The sequence below is a fragment of the Lycium ferocissimum genome, chromosome 8, assembly GCF_029784015.1.
Source record: "Lycium ferocissimum isolate CSIRO_LF1 chromosome 8, AGI_CSIRO_Lferr_CH_V1, whole genome shotgun sequence".
NCBI classification, from domain to species: Eukaryota; Viridiplantae; Streptophyta; class Magnoliopsida; order Solanales; family Solanaceae; genus Lycium; species Lycium ferocissimum.
Window position 1 is genome coordinate 68,227,309 of NC_081349.1, and position 17,834 is coordinate 68,245,142.

Below are 17,834 nucleotides of genomic sequence, written 5' to 3' on the forward strand. Positions count from 1 at the left end.
TATAGAAACATATCGACGTAACGATAATCGAGTCAATCGTATTTAAATGTAGAAGAGACGGATTTGTAGTCAGAATCGGACGTACAGAGGTACATTAAACAGAAACGTGATCAGATTCAGAAGCATAAGGGTATAATAGACGGGATTTCACCAAAAGCAGGGGCACAGAGATACGGTATACAGAATCATGATTAGAATCAAACTACCTTTCACTATACTTCAGAGACTTGCAGAAATTTCCTTGCCCCGTTTCAGTACTTACTCTATTCGGAGTCTTGTCGTAAGGGTGCCGTTGCCACATATCTATTTCCAGTCTCTCCACGTATTCCAATTTCCTTTAGGTTACCCCTACGTTTCTAATTGTCTCTTATAGAAGTATTTGCGAAGGTTAGGTATACTTCCCAGGGGGGTCACCCATCCCAAAATTACTCTAGCCTTAGCACGCTTAACTTCAAATCCTTCACGCATTTTGGTACATTAACGCTAATATAATTGCGTCATCTGCCCCACACGACCTTCGTCACATAATTTAGGGCAGGTCGGGCCTTAATAAAGTTTTCAGAAAAAATTTCGTAGCGGGTCCCACCCCGGTCTAGACTATACAGTTATCATATTGCCCTCCTGGATCCTTAATGTCCATTTCCGTCCGTACATATATACATATAGCTGTCTCGTATGATTTTTGTAATTTGAGACTAGCACCCTTAAAAGAAAATCACACGACATAATGAAATATAGATCAATCAATGCACGTACTTTTCAAGTAAAGATCAATAATATACCCGGATCCGCATCCGGGGACGCTCCCGGTCCCGCCGGCTGGTCAAAGCATATACGCGGTTCGAAGGACCGCTAGAACTGGGTGCTCCGCTCCGACCTCTGCCGCGCCTCCCCGGTGCCGGCATATCTCGCCCCGGAGGGCGCATGGCTACTGAAGGAGAAAACGAGCCGGCATCTGACCGAGTAGGCTGGGCTGAACCTGAACCGCCTCTGTATGGACACTCCCTCATAATGTGGCCCTGACGGCCGCACGAAAAACAAGCGCCGGTGGCAAGACGGCACTCTCCCGGATGATGCCTGCCGCACTGAGGGCACTGGGGCAAAGATAACCTCGACTGACTGAACCCCGTACTCCGCTGCGAGTCCAAGGCCCTAGAACTCTGGCCTACTCCAGACGGACCTGCGCCATCAAAATGTCTACCAACGAACTGTGTACCGCGGTCCGACGGAGGAAGAAATCTACCAGACTGCCGCTGAGACCGTCCGCCTCTGGGATCCCCAGAATACCCCTCAGATCTGGCCCTCTTGGGCCGTCTCCTGTCATACTCCCTACCGGACTGATCCTCCTTATGGCGATCCTCCACGCCCTGCGCGTAGGCCTGTAGCCGGGCAATGTCCATACCAGTCTGTGCCGCCATCGCCATACAACAACAACCAGATAGGGGTCCAATCCCATAACATATCGATGCATCCTATCCTCCATATCAGCTACAATCGTCGGCGCATAGCGGGCCAGAGAGTCGAACTCCAAATTATACTCGCGAATACTCCTGCCCCTCTGCTTTAGCTGCAAAAACCGATCAACTCTCGCCCGCCGCAGCTCCGGTGGTAAAAAGTGGCGGAGGAAGGCAGCCGTAAACTCGTCCCAAGTAGCTGGGGGGAGCACCCTCACCTCGGGACAGCTCCCAGGACTCGTACCAATGGGCCGCAACATCATGTAACCGGTGCGAGGCTAACTCGACGGACTCGGTCTCTGAAGCCCTGACCAGTCCCAATACACGCCTCATCCCCCGAATGAAATCATGAGGGTCCTCGTCGGGCTTAGACCCGAAAAACTCCGGGGGACCACATGTCAGGAACTCGCGAACCCTCAGGCTATCACGCCTGCCATCATCATCACCACCTCGCTGCCCGCGTCCGCGAGCCTGCCCAGCCACTATCGTCGTCGCCGTATCGCTCCCTCAACGTCCGTCCTCCGCCCCGAGCTGAGGAGCGGGCGCTGGAGCGGCTGAGGGGCCTGCTCTAGCCTCATCTGGTGGCGGAGTAGCGGAACCCTCCGACCGAAGTACAATACCGGGCGTAGTCCGAGTACGAGCTCGGGTATCTCTCTGCGCCCGACTAGTCTCATCTGCCTTCGCCTTGCCCTTCTGGGCAGCTGTCGTCTTCTTCGGAGGCATCTCTGAAAACATAACATTTCGTCAGAAGGGAAAATATCCTGATAACACAGCTCTAACGCACGATCTAAGATCCAAAGAAAGGGTAACATAACATCCTAGATGTCCTGTAGCCTCCTGTTTATAGATGTGGTGCACAACACACCGATAAACAAGACTCTACTAGACACGGCCCGTAGACATTCCGAGGATGCATCGCTCGATACCACTTTTGTCACGACCCAGCCCCGTAGGTCGTGACTAGTGCCCGACCTGGGCACCCGTACGCATCAAAAGCCCAAAAGTAGTAACTCAAACATTTAGAAAAATTTGGGCGAGTTTCCTCCGTTTTTCTTACTAACCAAAAATTAACCCGCATTCGTAAAATACCAAAGAAAGGCCACACGGGGCCAACATATTTATATACACATGTAAAGGCGAGCCGCAAGGCCGCCGCGGTAGATAACCGCCCAAACACATAATACATACACAAACTCTACGACAGGACCATAACCCACTCTTTATGTCTACGTGCCTCTAACATACAGAACAGAATCAGAAGACGGGACAGGGCCCCGCCGTACCCAATAAGCATATGTACAAAGCAAACGAACAACAGAAGACATATACCAAAAATATCAGCTCCGGGTCAAATGGAGCACTCTCCAATAGCAGAACCGGTATCCTAAGCTGGTGGTGTATCTCGCAGTGCGTACGTACCGTGGGCATGTAACACAGCCCCCGAAGAACAGGGGGTCAGTACGGAAATGTACCGAGTATGTAAAGCGGAATAGTAAGAAGCATAATCATAATCAGGGACATGAGTACTGAAATATAACAGGCTGAGCTATAGCCAGAATCTGAAATACAAAGGCGATACCTCATCCGAGACCTCAGGAGACATAATGCCAAAAATAAGTAATGCATAACGAATCATGTAATGTCATATGAGCATATGTCGTGTCCGGCCCTTTGATAAGGGACTCGGTAGATGAAATCATACATAACATCATCTTATGCCAAGTATGCACATAACGTGTCCGGCCCTTTATTAAGGGACTCGGTAATATAGGATCATGCATGTCGACTCATATATATATATCATGTATACATAACGTGTCCCGCCCCGCATCGCGGGTCTCGGTGGATAATAATCATGTGCCATCCCGGCCGCCATCCCCGTATCATCACATCACAATCGTACAAATAACGTGTCCCGCCCGCAAATACGAGGGACTCGGTGAATAGTGCACGTAAAACCGCACGAGAACATATCCCGGCCCGGCTCGGTGAATAGACATATCATAACTTGCACGAACAGTAGTAATGCGTAAACATATGCATATAAGTCCAGACTCAATAAACAAATCACATAAACAGTCATAATACGTACCTTTCGAATGCCATGACGGATTATGTCAAATCAGAGTTTTTGAGGCTATTCGGACGTAGCAAATATATCATGGGGCTTACAAGAGATTCAGGATGGTCGTTCTTAAGCAAACGGAACAAAACAGATGACATATCGCTTCAAGAAAATCGGACGATAATCGTATATGTATATGTATGCTCTTTTGGGGACGGCACGATTACTTACTTCAAATCATGTTTCTAGAATCATAACACATGTCAAAGCATATTATGGATTCATCATATTCATCGTTCGACACGGTACCATAATCAAAAGATTTCTTTAACATTATACAGAAATAAGTCAATTAAAATCATAGTAAGAGGTCTCGGATTTGGGGGCCCACCTCGGGTCAAGTCGAGGCGGCGGACATAAATTATGGATCATAGACTTTATGAAATCATTTATGAGCGTTAGGAACAATCCGGGTCCATTAGGGAAGGTTTCATGCATACAAACCATTTCGACGATAATTTGTGAAGGAACAGGTTCAATTGTACTGAACAATTTGACGCTATTTTCAATCTTATATTATGAGACGCAGGAGCACAATCAAGGCCCGCTTTCAAGCCTAGTATGCTCAGAACATGCCAAGAAAGAATAGGGAAGGCCCCACATACCTTCGTTATGCCTTACGCTCGTCAAATCTTGATTCCCGTTTCGCCGAAAATCGCAAATGGTCATCTTTACCGCTTACTATTCATGCAAGTTTAACATTACGACTTCGGTTAAGTATTTGGCTACCGAAATTTCAAAGACTTCCCCTATAAATATGACACCCCCGAGATTCAACTCGGCTCAACACAACCAACAACAACCCAACAAAAACATCAAGAACATCAACAACCACAACTTAATACAATAGAGCCTATTTAGTCATTTTTCCAACATAATGATATAACCCTCATTCCAACTTCGCGTTTCCAACTCAATTCCAATATTTTCACATTCATTACTCATCAAGTTCATTACAATACCATTCGGAGACATACCATAACATTTCTACAATATATATACAAGATATACAAATTATGCCAATTTTTCACCAAAGCCATAACTTACTCAATTCTTCCAATCTTTAACATACAAGTTTATAATACATTTCCATCTTCCAAATTCATCAACATTACTCACAATTTACACCTTAACCATTTCATTTTCATAATACCATAAAATCATACTAAAACGACATAAGCTTCCACATTCCATTTCTATGTAAATTTACATTATTTTTCCTACACTTACATTGCGAGAATCACAACTATACCACTAACACATTAAACCACATTAATTCCTTTCCATTCCAATTTCATTGTATCACACGGCCACACCATATATTTCTAACTTCAACCAAATTCATTCACCTTTCGTTTACAATATAAAGGTCACAACGACGCAACTAACATATTAAACAAAATAAATTCAACATGTTTCTTTCACACACTACACCATACGGCCATAGGCCACATTTTCATTCCACCAAGCACACACTTCCTTATTTTCATGCTTCCAACTCATCCACATATCTTACAACATAAACCAACCTCCAAAATGTAATTAGAGAGGATGAATTCTTACCTTTCTCTTCAAACTTCTTCAATGAAACGCAGACTTGTCAACTTGGAGAATTGAATGCTCTTTCTTCCAAACCAACTACACCAAGTTAAAAAGGGCACTTGATTTAGTGGGAAAATCACAAGATATCAATTTTTGGGCCAAGATTTTTGAGGGATGAACTTGGCTATGGTCAGCCGAATGGTTCTCCTCCTCCTCCTTTGTATTTTTTTTTTTTTTTTGCTCTTCTTCTTTGTTTCTTGAATTTTCTTGAAACTTTGCTCCCTTTATAATTTAATTGAGCACATGCATAGCACATGATCATTTCATGGGTTTGGGCCAAGGCATGCATGGCCGGCCACCCATCCTAGTTGGGCTTCAATTTTTCTATTTTTGTTTTGAGCCCAATTCGCCATAATTCTCGTTTTATAATTCCCGAAACCAATTTTCAAAATTCCAAATTTGCCCTAGGCCTTCTCCGACATCCTTTGCGCCAATATTTTTCCATAAACAACATAAATATGCCAATTAAGATCAAAATATTAACTTATAACGTACAAGTCACAATTGTATCCATGCGTTAGGGCTTGTATGAGCGCATCCATCCTTCCTGGCGCTCAATATTCTCTTAAACTCTTTCTTCCCCCTCCCCATTCTCTAAAAATAAGGCGCGCAAGTGTAAACCTTTTAATACCCATAACTTCCTGCTCCGTTATCCATTTTATACGATTCTTTTTTTGATCTTGAATTTTTTTCTGAGATCCAGCTTATTTTTTGAAAAAATATATATTAAACAGACGAAAATGAGCATATTCCGGATAAAAGAAGGGACACAACACGAGGACTTCCCAGGGGGTCACCCATCCTAGTACTACTCTCGCTGAAGCGCACTTAATTTTGGAGTTCTGATGGGATCCGATGGGTGAGTGTTGGTATGACCGCATCCATCTGTTTTAGCGCTCAAAATTCTCTTAAACCCTTTCCTCCCCCTCCTCCTTCTCTAAAATTAAGGCGCGCATGTGCAAACCTTTAAAGACGCGTAACTTCGCGCTCCGTTATATGTTTTGGGCGACTCTTTTTTTGGTCTTGTGTATTTTTTCGAGATCTAGCTTATTTTCTTGAAAAAGATATATTAAACTGAAGTAAATGAGCTTAGTTCGGACATCACGTGGGATGCAACACGAGGACTTCTCAGGGGGTCAACCATCCTAGTACTACTCTCGCCCAAGCAAGCTTAACTTCAGATTTCTGATGGGATCCGATGCGTTAGAGCCAGTATGATCGCAACCATCCGTTCTAGTGCTTAATTTTCTCTTTAACCCTTTGCTCCCCCTCCCCCTCCCTCTTCTCTAAAAATAAGGCGCGTAACTGCAAACCTTTAAATACGCATAACTTCGCGCTCTGTTATCCGTTCTATGTGATTTTTTTTTTTTGATATTGAGTATTTTCCCGAGATCTAGCGTATTTTAAAAAAATATATATATTAAACAGTCAAAAATGAGTGTAGTTTGGGCAAAAGGAGGGATACAACACGAAGACTTCCCAAGGGGTCACCCATCCTAGTACTGCTCTTGCCCAAGCACGCTCAACTTCGGAGTTCCGGGGGGATCCCGTGCGTTACGGCTGGTATGAGCGCATCCATCCATCCTAGCGCTCAACATTCTCTTAAACCCTTTCTCCCCCCCCCCCCCCTCTAAAAATAAGGCGTGTAAGTGCAAACCTTTAAATACGCGTAACTTCACGCTCCGTTATCTGTTTTATGCGATTTTTTTTTATCTTTAGTATTTCTCAGAGATTAAGCTTATATTTTTTTAAAAAATATGCTAAACAAATGAACATGAACATTTTCCAGACAAAAGGAGGGATGCAACACGATGACTTCCCCGGGGGTCATTCATCCTAGTACTACCCTCGCCCAAGCACGCTACACTTCGTAGTTCTAATGGGATCCGGTGCATTAGTGCTGGTATGATCGCATCCATCAGTCCTTGCACTCAAAATTCTCTTAAACCCTTTCTTCCCACTCCCCCTCCCCTTTCTCGAAAAATAAGGCGCGTAAGTGAAAAACTTTAAATACGCGTAACTTCACGCTCAGTTATCTATTTTATGCAATTCTTGTTTTGATCATGAGTATTTCTCCGAGATCTAGCTTATTTTTTGAAGAAAAAAATGTTAAACAGACAAAAATGAGTGTAGTCTGGACAAAAGGAGGGATGCTACACGAGGTCTTCCCAGGGGATCACCCATCCTATTACTACTCTCCCCTAAGCGTGCTTAATTTCGGAGTTCTGATAGGATCTGGTGTGTTAGTGATGGTATGATTGCATCCATCAGTCGTAGCGCTCTTAAACCCTTTCCTCCCTCTTCTCCTTCTCTAAAAATAATGCGCGTTAGTGGAAACCATTAAATACGCGAACTTCGCGCGCGCATCCTATTACTACTCTCGACCAAGAATGCTTGACTTCAAAGTTCTGATGGGATTCGGTGTGTTAGTGCTCGTGTGATCGCATCCATCAGTTCTAGCGCTCAAAATTCTCTCAAACCCTTTCCTCCCCCTCCCCCTTCTCGAAAAATAAGGCGTGTAAGTGCAAACCTTTAAATACGTGTAACTTCACGCTTCGTTATCAGTTTTGTGCGATTCTTTTTTTGATCTTGAGTATTTCTTCGAGATCTAGCTTATTTTAAAAAAAATATATATATTAAACAGACGAAAAAGAGCGTAGTCCGGACAAATGGAGGGAAGCAACACGAGGACTAGTAAAGGGGTCACCCATCCTAATACTACTCTAGCCCACGCATGCTTAGCTTCAGAGTTCTGATGGGATCCAGTGCGTTAGTGCTGGTATGATCACATCCATCCATCCTAGCACTCAATTTTCTGTTAAAACCCTTTCTTCCCTGTCCCCCTTCTTTAAAAATAAGGTGCGTAAGTGCAAACATTTAAATACTCAAAACTTCGCGCTCCGTTATTCGTTTTAAACGATTCGTTTTTTGGTCTTGAGTATTTTTCCTCGATTTACCTTATTTTAAAAAATATATATATATTTAACAGACGAAAATAAGCGTAGTCCGGACAAAAGGTGGGATGCAACCGGATGACTTCCCTGGGGGTCACCCATCCTAGTGCTACTCTCGCCCAAGCACGCTTAGCTTCGGAGTTCTGATGGGATCCGATGCGTTAGTGCTGGTATGATCGCATCCATCAGTCCTAGCGCTCAATTTTCCTTAAAACCCTTTCTTCCCGGCCCCCTTTCTCTAAAAATAAGGCGCGTAAGTACAAACCTTTAAATACACGTAACATCGAGCCCCGTTATCCGTTTCATACAATACTGTTTTTGATCTTGAGTATTTTTTCGAGATTTAGCTTATTTTTTTTTTAAAAAATACCAAACACACGAAAATGAGCATTGTCCGAACAAAAGGAGGGATGCAACAAGATGACTTCCCCGGGGGGTCACCCATCCTAGTACTACTCTCGCCCAAGCATGCTTAACTTCGGAGTTCTGATGGGATCTGATGTGTTAGTGTTGGTATGATCGTATCCATCATTCCTTGCGCTCAAAATTCTCTTAAACCCTTTCCTACCCCTCCCCATTTTCGAAAAATAAGGAGTGTAAGTGAAATCCTTTAAATACGCGTAACTTCACGCTACGTTATCTATTTTATGCCATTCTTTTTTTTTTTATCATGAGTATTTTTCTGAGATCTAGATTATTTTTTCAAAAAAAATACATCAAACAGATGAAAATCAGCGTAGTCCGGACAAATGGAAGAAAGTCACAAGAGGACTTCTCAGGGGGTCACCCAACTTAGTGCTACTCTCGCCCAAGCATGCCTAACTTCAGAGTTCTGATGGGATCCTATGCGTCAGTGCTGGTATGATCGCATCCGACCGTCCTAGCGCTCAATTTTCTTATAAAACCTTTTCTCCCCCTCCCCGTTCTCGAAAAATAAGGCGCGTAGGTGCAAACCTTTAATTTCGCATTACTTCGCGCTCCGTTTTCGGTTTTATGCGATTCTTTTTTTGATCTTGAGTATTTCTCAGAGATCTAGCTTATTTTTCAAAAAAAAAATATATATTAAACAGACAAACATAAGCGTAGTCCTGACAAAAGGAGGGATCTAACACGAGGACTTCTCGGGGGTCACCCATCCTGGTTCTACTCTCGCCCAAGCATGCTTATCTACCGAGTTCTGATGGGATCCAGAGCGTTAGTGCTGGTATGATCACATCCATCAGTCCTAGCGCTCAATTTTCTCTTAAACCCTTTCTTCCCCGTCCCCCTTCTCTAAAAATAAGGCGCGTAAGTGCAAACCTTTAAATACGCATAACTTCGCGCTCCGTTATCCGTTACATACAAAACTTTTTTTGATCTTGAATATTTTTTCGAGATTAAGCTTAAAGTTTTTAGAAAATATACTAAACAGATGAAATGAAAATTGTCCGGACAAAAGGAGGGATGCAACACGATGACGTCCCAGGGGGTCACCCATCCTAGTACTACTCTCGCCCAAGTACGCTTCAATTCGGAGTTCTGATGGGATCCGGTGCGTTAGTGCTGGTATGATCGCATCCATCAGTCCTTGATCTCAAAATTCTCTTAAACCCTTTCTTCCCTCTCCCCCTTCTCGAAAAATAAGGTGCATAAGTGAAAACCTTTAAATACACGTAACTTCACTCTCCGTTATCTGTTTTATACGATTCTTTTTTTGATCATGAGTATTTCGAAAAAAATATATTAAACAGACAAAAATAAGCATAGTCCGGACAAAAGGAGGGATACAACACGAGGACTTCCCTGGGGGTCACCCATCCTATTACTACTCTCCCTGAAGCGTGCTTAATTTTGGATTTTCTGATGGGATCTTGTCTGTTAGTGATGGTATGATCGCATCCATCAATCGTAGCGCTCTTAAACCCTTTCCTCCCTCTTCCCCTTCTCTAAAAATAATGCACGTAAATGGAAACCATTAAATACCCGTAACTTCGCCCTCCGTTATCACTTTTATGCGATTTTTTTTTTTGATTTTGAATATTTTTTGAAAATATAGTTTATTTTTTGGAAAAAAATATATTAAATAGACAAAAATTAGCATAGTCCAAAGAAAAAGAGGGATGCAACATGAGGACTTCCAGGGGTTCACCCATCCTATTACTACTCTCGACCAAGCACGCTTAACTTCAGAGTTTTGATGGGATTCGGTGTGTTAGTGCTGGTATGATCGCATCCATCGGTCCTTGCGTTCAAAATTCTCTTAAACCCTTTCCTCCCCCTTCCCCTTCTCGAAAAATAAGGCGTGCAAGTGCAAACCTTTAAATACGCTTAACTTCATGTTCCCTTATCTGTTTTATGCGATTCTTTTTTTGATCTTGAGTATTTCTTTGAGATCTAGCTTATTTTTTGAAAAAAAAAAATATATATATTAAACAGATGAAAAGGAACGTAGTCCTAAAAAATGGAGGGAAGCAACACGAGGACTTCTCAGGGGGTCACCCATCTTAGCTTCAGAGTTCTGATGGAATCCAGTGCGTTAGTACTGGTATGATCACATCCATCTATCCTAGCTCTCAATTTTCTCTTAAACCCTTTCCTCCCCCTCCCCCTGCTCAAAATATAAGGATCGTAAGTGCAAACCTTTAAATTCGCATTACTTCGCGCTTTGTTCTCCGTTTTATGCGATTCTTTTTTTTATCTTGAGTATTTCTTTGCGATCAAACGTATTTTTTGAAAAAATCAAACGTATTATACGATTCTTTTTCTGATCTTGAGTATGTATTTGAGATTTAGCTTGTTTTTTAAAAAATTATATACTAAACAGACGAAAATAAGCGTAGTTCAGACAAAAGGAGGGATGCAACACGATGACTTCCCGAGGGATCACCCATCTTAGTATTACTCTCGCCCAAGCACGCTTAACATCAGAGTTTTGATGGGATCAGGTGCGTTAGTGCTGCTATGATCGCATCCATCAGTCGTAGCATTCAAAAGTCTCTTAAACCTTTTCATCCCCCTCCCTCTGCTCGAAAAATGATGCGCGTAAGTGCAAACCTTTAAATACGCGTAACTTCACGCCCCGTTATCTGTTTTATGCGATTCTTTTTTTGATCTTGAGTATTTCTCAGAGATCTAGCTTATTTTTTGAAAAAAATAAATATATTAGATAGACAAACATGAGCGTAGTCCGGACAAAAGGAGGCATGCAACACGAGGACTTCTCGGGGGGTCACCCATCCTATTACTACTCTCGCCCAATCGTGCTTATCTTCGGAGTTCGGATGGGATCCAGAGCGCTAGTGCTGGTATGATCGCATCCATCAGTCCTAGCACTCAATTTTCTCTTAAACCCTTTCTTCCCCGAACCCCCTTCTCTAAAAATAAGGCGCGTTTGTGCAATCCTTTAAATACGCATAACTTCGCGCTCCGTTATTCGTTACATACAATTCTTTTTTTGATCTTGAGTATTTTTTTGAGATTAAGCTCATATTTTAAAAAAAAATACTAAACAGATGAAAATGAACATTGTCCAGACAAAAGGAGGGTGCAACACGATGACTTCCCGGGGGGTAACCCATCCTAGTAACTACTCTCGCCCAAGCGTGCTTATCTTCGGAGTTCGGATGGGATCCAGAGCGTTAGTGCTGGTATGATTGCATCCATCAGTCCTTGCGCTCAAAATTCTCTTAAACCCTTTCCTCTCCCTCCCCCTCCCCCTCCCCCTCCCCCTCCTCGAAAAATAAGGTGCGTAAGGGAAAAACTTTAAATACGCGTAACTTCACGCTCCGTTATCTGTTTTATGCGATTCATTTTTTGATCATGAGTATTTCTCCGAGATCTAGCATATTTTTCGAAAAAAATATATTAAACAGACAAAAATGAGCGTAGTTCGCACAAAAGAAGGGATGCAACACGAGGACTTCCAAGGGGGTCACACATCCTATTACTGCTCTCCCCCAAGCGTGCTTTATTTCGGAGTTCTGATGGGATCTGGTGTGTTAGTGATGGTATGATTGCATCCATCTGTCATAGCAATCTTAAACCCTTTCCTCCCTCTTCCCCTTCTCTAAAAATAATGTGCGTACGTGAAAACCATTAAATACACGTAACTTCGCACTTTGTAATTTGTTTTATGCGATTCTTTTTTTGATTTTGAGTATTTTTCGAAAATATAGCTTATTTTTAAAAAAAAAAATATATTAAACAGGCGAAAATGAGCATAGTCCGGAGAAAAAGAAGGATGCAACAAGAGGACTTCCAGGGGGGTCACCCATCCTATTACTACTCTCGACCAAGCACGCTTAACTTCAGAGTTCTAATGGGATTCGGTGTGTTAATGCTGGTATGATCGCATCCATCATTCCAAGCGCTCAAAATTCTCTTAAACCCTTTCCTCCCCCTCCCCCTTCTCAAAAAATAAGGCGTGTTAGTGCAAACCTTTAAATACGCGTCACTTCACGCTCCGTTATCAGTTTTATGCAATTCTTTTATTGATCTTGAGTATTTCATCGAGATCTTGCTTATTTTTTGAAAAAAAAAATATATTAAACAGACGAAAAGGAGCGTAGTCCGGACAAATGGAGGGAAGCAATATGAGGACTTCTCAGGGGGGCACCCATCCTAGTACTACTCTAGCCCAAGCATGCTTAGATTCAGAGTTCTGATGGAATCCAGTGCGTTAGTGTTGGTATGATCACATCCGTCCGTCCTAGCTCTCAATTTTCTCTTAAACCCTTTCCTCCCTCTCCCCCTACTCAAAATATAAGGAGCGTAAGTGTGAATCTTTAAATACGCAAAACTTCGCGCTCCGTTATCCGTTTTAAACGATTCTTTTTTTGTCTTGAGTATTTTTTCGGGATTTAGCTTTTTTTTTTTAAAAAAAATATATATTAAACAGATGAAAATGAGCGTAGTCCAGACAAAAGGGGGGATGCAACAGGACAACGTCCCGAGGGGTCACCCATCCTAGTGCTACTCTCGCCCAAGCACGCTTAACTTCGGAGTTCTGATGGGATCTGGTGCGTTAGTGCTGGTATGATTGCATCCATCAGTCCTAGCGCTCAATTTTCCGTAAAACCCTTACTTCCCTGCCCCCCTTCTCTAAAAATAAGGCGCGTAAGTGCAAACCGTTAAATACGCATAACTTTGCGCTCTGTTATCGTTTCATACAATTCTTTTTTTTTATCTAGAGTATTTTTTTGAGATTTAGCTTATTTTGAAAAAAAAAAATATACCAAATAGACGAAAATAAGCATTGTCCGGACAAAAGGAGGGATGCAACACGATGACTTCCCGGGGGGTCACCTTTCCTAGTACTACTCTCGCCCAAGCACGCTTAACTTCGGAGTTCTGATGGGATCCGGTGCGTTAGTGCTGGTATGATCGCATCCATCAGTCCTTGCGCTCAAAATTCTCTTAAACCCTTTCCTCCCCCTCCCCCTTCTCGAAAAATAAGGCGCGTAAGTGAAAACCTTTAAATACGCGAAACTTCACGCTCCGTAATCCGTTTTATGCTCTTCTTTTTTTTATCATGAGTATTTCTCCGAGATCTAGCTTATTTTTAGAAAAATAATATATTACACGGATGAAAATGATCGTAGTCCGGACAAAAGGAGGGATGCAACACGAGGATTTCCCAGGGGGGCAACCATCCTATTACTACTCTCGCCCAAGCGTTCTTAATTTCGGAGTTCTGATGGGATCTGTGCGTTAGTGCTGGTATGATCGCATTCATCAGTTGTAGCGCTTTGAATTCTCTTAAACCCTTTCCTCCCTCTCCCCCTTCTCTAAAAATAATGCGCGTACGTGGAGACCATTGAATACGCGTAACTTCGCACTCCGTTATCTGTTTTATGCGATTATTTTTTTATTTTGAGTATTTTTCGGAAATCTAGGCCATTTTTTGAAAAAAAATATTAAACAGACGAAAATGAGCATATTCCGGACAAAAAAGGGGATGCAACACGAGGACTTCAAAGGGGGTCACCCATCCTATTACTACTCTAGCCCAAGCACGCTTAACTTCGGAGTTCTGATGGGATTCGGTGCGTTTGTGATGGTATGACCGCATCCATCCGTCCTTGTGCTCAAAATTCTCTTAAACCCTTTCCTCCCTTTACCCCTTCTCGAAAAATAAGGCGCGTAAGTGAAAACCTTTAAATACGCGTAACTTCACGCTCCGTTATCTGTTTTATGCGATTCTTTTTATGATCTTGAGCATTTCTCCGAGATCTCATTTATTTTTTGAAAGACAATATATTAAAAAGACGAAAATAAGCGAAGTCCAGACAAAAGGAGGGATTCAACACGATGACTTCCCAGGGGGTCACCCACCCTATTACTACTCTCACCCAAGTGTGCTTAATTTAGGAGTTCTGATGGGATCTGGGGCGCTAGTGCTGGTATGATCGCATCTATCAGTCATAGAGCTCTAAATTCTCTTAAACCCGTTCCTCCCTCTTCCCCTTAAAATATTGCGTGAAAGTGGAAACCTTTAAATACGCGTAACTTCGCGCTTTGTTATCCATCTTATGCGATTCTTTTTTTGATTTTGAGTATTTTTTAGAAATCTAGCTTATTTTTTTAAAAAAATATATATTAAATAGATGAAAATGAGAGTAGTCCAGACAAATAGAGGGAAGCAACATGTTACACCCCGAAAAATTTTGCGCTACCTAGACTGTAAACAGCTTAGTGTGAGCCCAAACAAGAGTAAATTCGTGCGAGGATTAAGGAGAAAGGTTATACTATAAGAGTGAATAATGGCATATGTATGACATGTGGAGACCATATGGAGTGAATCGGTGCATATGTCATTTGCCGAAAAGCCCTCGTTGCTGTAAGCCAAGTGAGGTCCACACGCCGGAGTTTCATGAAGGACATGTGAAGAGACATATGAGTAGTATATGGAAATATGGGCATAAGCCCTCCAAAAGGATGATTTAAGGAAACATTTTTGGATGATCTAACTTGGAGGGGCCAAAACGACATTATAAGTTTGGAATTTGGAAAACCACCAAGAATTAAAGTTGTAGATAATTGAAATATCTTTCCAACCATAGGTTATGGGCCCTCACACGATATCAGGATCAAGAGTTGTGACCTTTTTACTGAACGAACGCGCAGGCAGAAAATTTAAGCCTGCGCGAACGCGGCAGAAGGCACCGCGATCGCGCTGAACGATTTTTGAGGCGGTGCAGGAAGATTCTGGAGCTCTATTTAAAGGGGCTAACCCCTAATTTTCTTAACCAAACACCCTAAAAACCTCTCCAAAATTCTGGAGAGTTCTCCCCAACTCCCCAAGCCAAATTTTAGCCTAAAACCAGGTATAATTCCTAAATCCCGGTCCAGACGGCGTATAGTTGCAACAACTAAATTGTATAGGAATGCGTTGTGGCTTAAGTACATGGTAGAGGACTGAAGATATTGTAGTATTACCAAGGGAAAGGTATGAATCTCTTTCTATTTGTGTTAATATCGGTTTATTTACGAAGAAAGCGTGGTTAAATAATCGTACACTGAGTTGATTAGTTATGAAAGTTGGAAAATAGCGTGTGGGCTATTCTATGGAATGCTTTGGAGTTGGAAATATTATGGCTAATGTTGGTATTGTTGTGATTGTTGTTGGTTGTTGAATTTAGAATTCGGGCTAGGCATATAAACAGGGGAGATCTTTGCCCGATTTTCGGCAGAATATAGAATAGTATGATTTGAAACTTGGAATAAGTGTGCGATAAAGAGGCTAACGTTAGTGTAAATCCTCTTAAATGTAGACTGGCGAGCTCGGATAAATAAGCGTAGCTACTAGGAGGTTGAACAGGTATGTTAAGGCTCGCTCGTCCCTTTCTTTCAAAGGCATGATTCCTATGTTACGATTTCATAAATGCTTCCATAACTTCGTTGTTTTCAAAAGTTAGAAGTCTATGATTACAAGGCATGATTTCTTTTCCCGATAACCCATAAATGCTTTTCAAAATATCCGTATTTTTCCAAAACAGAGGTTTATGACTCCGTAAGCTTTTATGACAACAACGATGGATATGTTTTATAATGAAAATGATGAGGTCAAAGATGAGAATATTTTTCTATGATGAGAATGATTTCATGTTTAAAGGTACCAGGTTATGATTTCAATGACGATATAAGAATGTTGAGCTATTTCTTGATTTCTCAATTTTATTCATGGATGATGACTATTTTTAAAGATTCCAAAGTATATGAGTTGATGCCTTATGAGATTATTAAGCCATTCCATGAATCCCTTAACTGTACTTATTGTTGATGGTCTCACCTCATGTTACTCGTTCCTTCGAGGTGAGATATAGCGATGATAACGATTCTATTTCCAGTGCTACCTAAGTTCATCATTCTCGAGACCCCCGTGACATCGTTGATTTCATATTGCGATGGTTGATCCTTCAAGGATTGATATGATGATAACGGTAATGCTAATGATGATGTTGATTTCATTTATGTATTTTTATGTATATGTATGTATGTATGTATGTATGTATGTATGTATGCATTGCATCCCACTGATCAGTTAGGCATAACACCGAGCCTACGTGGCCGGGTAAGATAGCACCGAGTCCCGAAAGGACAAGGTAAGATGATATCGAGTCCCGAAAGGGCCGGGTAAGATGATACCGAGTCCCTAAAGGGCCGGGTAAGATGATACCGAGCCTACATGGCCGGGTAAGATAACACCATATATGATGGTATATGTATATAAATATACGTATCTATATATATATTACCGCGCCTTAACGACCGGATGAGATATTATATATGTATGGATATGTATGGAAAAATTCTTAAAACGCTAAGCATGCATGACATTCTGTTATAGCCCGTATATTGTACGTCTGGAAATTTCGAGGTCGTCGTGTAAAGTTAAGGGCGAGACCCTTCTCAAAAATTATTTTAATGGACGAGTTGTTATAAATATTATTTATGACTATTATTAGTATGGAAATATTGCGGAAAGGCTAAGGGTAAAATGGGAATTTATGATGTTCTAGAAAAATTCATGGAATGGCCATGTTGGCCGAAAATGTAGCATATGTAGGTGTATGCTCACATTTTTTTTATGAGGGCTAAAGTGTACATAGGAAGACAATTAAGTCTTCTTTGTTATTTCAAGAAATTTCTAGAAAAATGAAATGAAAAATATGACAAAAAAATAAGTCATCTTTGCCATGGAAATAAAGAAAATTCTAGAAAATAAAAGGAAGGGAAAAGAAAATAAAAATCTAGAGAGGGGGCATGTGCCCCTCACATGCATGCAATTATATATATATATATATATATAAGAAAGGGGTGGTCATATTTTAACAAGGAGAGAAAGAAAGAAAGAAAAAGAAAAGAGAGAGGGAGGGAGTTTCGGCCATGGCTAGCAAAATCTAGCCATGGAAAATTGATGAGAAAAAATTATTCCCTCCTAATATTCTAGCTCATTTGGAGGTCCTCTACAACATGGAGTGGTTGTGGGAGTAAGAAAAGCATTGGTTATGTAAGTTGGAAACTCTAGCCAAGTGAGAAGACAAGTGGAGAAAGGTAAGATTCCATCTTCTTTTATATGTTGTGAATGGTTATGCATGTTGTAGTATGTAGAAATAGATGAAAAATTCATGAAAACTTGTTGGTAGTTGTTGTGGCCGAAAATGATGGAAGGTTGACAAGTTATGGTGAATTAATTCTAGTTAATATTTTAGTTGTTGT

At 41.6% G+C, this 17,834-nt stretch overlaps 6 non-coding genes and 17 pseudogenes across 6 annotated transcripts; all 23 read right to left on the reverse strand.

Moving 5' to 3' along the window:
• Positions 1–5,945: 5,945 nt before the first annotated feature.
• LOC132068943 (5S ribosomal RNA) lies at positions 5,946–6,064 on the reverse strand (annotated as a pseudogene).
• A 224-nt stretch (positions 6,065–6,288) lies between these two features.
• On the reverse strand, positions 6,289–6,407 carry LOC132068857 (5S ribosomal RNA). The gene has a single exon (XR_009417545.1). It is a non-coding gene; the product is annotated as a 5S ribosomal RNA (ribosomal RNA).
• A 232-nt stretch (positions 6,408–6,639) lies between these two features.
• Positions 6,640–6,758, reverse strand: LOC132068939 (5S ribosomal RNA; annotated as a pseudogene).
• Positions 6,759–6,979: 221 nt separating this feature from the next.
• LOC132068868 (5S ribosomal RNA) lies at positions 6,980–7,098 on the reverse strand (annotated as a pseudogene).
• Positions 7,099–7,328: 230 nt separating this feature from the next.
• LOC132068969 (5S ribosomal RNA) lies at positions 7,329–7,447 on the reverse strand (annotated as a pseudogene).
• Positions 7,448–7,855: 408 nt separating this feature from the next.
• On the reverse strand, positions 7,856–7,974 carry LOC132068898 (5S ribosomal RNA; annotated as a pseudogene).
• Positions 7,975–8,200: 226 nt separating this feature from the next.
• LOC132069115 (5S ribosomal RNA) lies at positions 8,201–8,319 on the reverse strand. The gene has a single exon (XR_009417681.1). It is a non-coding gene; the product is annotated as a 5S ribosomal RNA (ribosomal RNA).
• Positions 8,320–8,542: 223 nt separating this feature from the next.
• LOC132068906 (5S ribosomal RNA) lies at positions 8,543–8,662 on the reverse strand (annotated as a pseudogene).
• A 227-nt stretch (positions 8,663–8,889) lies between these two features.
• LOC132068967 (5S ribosomal RNA) lies at positions 8,890–9,008 on the reverse strand (annotated as a pseudogene).
• Positions 9,009–9,235: 227 nt separating this feature from the next.
• LOC132068949 (5S ribosomal RNA) lies at positions 9,236–9,353 on the reverse strand (annotated as a pseudogene).
• A 222-nt stretch (positions 9,354–9,575) lies between these two features.
• LOC132069020 (5S ribosomal RNA) lies at positions 9,576–9,694 on the reverse strand. The gene has a single exon (XR_009417597.1). It is a non-coding gene; the product is annotated as a 5S ribosomal RNA (ribosomal RNA).
• Positions 9,695–10,231: 537 nt separating this feature from the next.
• LOC132068905 (5S ribosomal RNA) lies at positions 10,232–10,349 on the reverse strand (annotated as a pseudogene).
• A 619-nt stretch (positions 10,350–10,968) lies between these two features.
• On the reverse strand, positions 10,969–11,087 carry LOC132068889 (5S ribosomal RNA; annotated as a pseudogene).
• Positions 11,088–11,314: 227 nt separating this feature from the next.
• LOC132068879 (5S ribosomal RNA) lies at positions 11,315–11,433 on the reverse strand (annotated as a pseudogene).
• A 222-nt stretch (positions 11,434–11,655) lies between these two features.
• On the reverse strand, positions 11,656–11,775 carry LOC132068896 (5S ribosomal RNA; annotated as a pseudogene).
• Positions 11,776–12,016: 241 nt separating this feature from the next.
• LOC132068958 (5S ribosomal RNA) lies at positions 12,017–12,135 on the reverse strand (annotated as a pseudogene).
• Positions 12,136–12,351: 216 nt separating this feature from the next.
• On the reverse strand, positions 12,352–12,470 carry LOC132068871 (5S ribosomal RNA; annotated as a pseudogene).
• Positions 12,471–12,696: 226 nt separating this feature from the next.
• LOC132068928 (5S ribosomal RNA) lies at positions 12,697–12,815 on the reverse strand (annotated as a pseudogene).
• Positions 12,816–13,041: 226 nt separating this feature from the next.
• On the reverse strand, positions 13,042–13,160 carry LOC132069053 (5S ribosomal RNA). Its single transcript, XR_009417622.1, has one exon. It is a non-coding gene; the product is annotated as a 5S ribosomal RNA (ribosomal RNA).
• Positions 13,161–13,385: 225 nt separating this feature from the next.
• LOC132068991 (5S ribosomal RNA) lies at positions 13,386–13,504 on the reverse strand. Its single transcript, XR_009417574.1, has one exon. It is a non-coding gene; the product is annotated as a 5S ribosomal RNA (ribosomal RNA).
• Positions 13,505–13,728: 224 nt separating this feature from the next.
• LOC132068904 (5S ribosomal RNA) lies at positions 13,729–13,846 on the reverse strand (annotated as a pseudogene).
• A 221-nt stretch (positions 13,847–14,067) lies between these two features.
• On the reverse strand, positions 14,068–14,186 carry LOC132068861 (5S ribosomal RNA). Its single transcript, XR_009417548.1, has one exon. It is a non-coding gene; the product is annotated as a 5S ribosomal RNA (ribosomal RNA).
• Positions 14,187–14,410: 224 nt separating this feature from the next.
• On the reverse strand, positions 14,411–14,529 carry LOC132068984 (5S ribosomal RNA; annotated as a pseudogene).
• Between the last annotated feature and the right edge of the window lie 3,305 nt (positions 14,530–17,834).